The 1,071-nt window shown below is 38.9% G+C and overlaps 1 non-coding gene across 1 annotated transcript; it reads left to right on the top strand.

Moving 5' to 3' along the window:
• The first annotated feature begins 394 nt into the window (after window positions 1–394).
• Window positions 395–555, top strand: LOC131747045 (U1 spliceosomal RNA). Its single transcript, XR_009332747.1, has one exon. It is a non-coding gene; the product is annotated as a U1 spliceosomal RNA (small nuclear RNA).
• Window positions 556–1,071: the final 516 nt, after the last annotated feature.

Here is a 1,071-nt window from a genome sequence, read left to right as displayed (position 1 = left end):
TGATGAAAACAGGAGGAATGGCTAAGTCACAGGAGAGAAAGAATTCTAAGCAGAGATACATGTATCTATGCTGTGAATATGAATATATATATATATATTCTATGAATTATAGCAGTCAGCCATGGGAAGGAAGTACCAAGTAATACATACAGCCAGAGCCACTGGGGAGGAGCTATTACTGGAAATATTATGCCAAGAGAATAAAACAAAATTGTTAGTGTTATAAGGTCCGAGAAGGCACATTCAGGGCAAACCTGAAATAAAGAGTTTCATGGTAAAACAGTGGCAAACGTGCATCAGGTTATCTGAGGTTTTTCTCTTTTAGCCATTTGCATTCTACCTCTTTTGCTACTGTACATTTCTTTTTTTTTTCCCTCTTAAAGTGATCAACTTCATACTTACCTGGCAGGGGAGATACCTTGATCATGAAGGTGATTTTCCCAGGGCGTGGCTTATCCATTGCACTCCGATGTGCTGTCCTCTTTGATTTCCCCAAATGTGGGAAACTCGACTGCATAATTTGAGGTAGTGGGGGACTGCATTTGCACTCTCCCCTGATCTTTGCAAGGTTTCAAAAAAAACAGACATTTTGTAGTTTTATGTATTTCTCTAGTGTATTTAGTGTTCCCTCCTTGTTACCAGAATTTTTCTGCTTGTTGCTCAGTCTGCACTTTCGTTTCCTTGTGGAAAAATGTAGGTGAGGTGCCCCTTTATGTCAGTTAAGCCTTCTTTTTATGTTGCCACGTAAAGTATATTTTGGGTTGTAACTTTGATGTTTTGTATATATAGCTTCACTTTTTCTCTAGTCAAGGAATGTCTAAGCAAAGGACTGGTGGGCTGTTACTGGCACTTCTCTACTGAGAAGCAGCGAAACACAGAATTTCCCTTCTTGTTTTTACAGCCTTGAATAGCTACCAACTTCACCACGACAGTTTTCCTTTTAAACCCCCCACCAAATAAATATGTACATACATACACACATACTACGTAAGTGATCAACTTCAGGAACTACTCACTACCTCCATGACTTGATGCCTTAGATAATCTATGGTTAAAATGGAGATCTGTTAA

Source organism: Kogia breviceps, chromosome 1 (assembly GCF_026419965.1).
Source record: "Kogia breviceps isolate mKogBre1 chromosome 1, mKogBre1 haplotype 1, whole genome shotgun sequence".
Taxonomy (NCBI): domain Eukaryota; kingdom Metazoa; phylum Chordata; class Mammalia; order Artiodactyla; family Physeteridae; genus Kogia; species Kogia breviceps.
The sequence above is the reverse complement of the archived record's forward strand: the minus strand, read 5'-3'. Positions and strand labels throughout refer to the sequence as shown.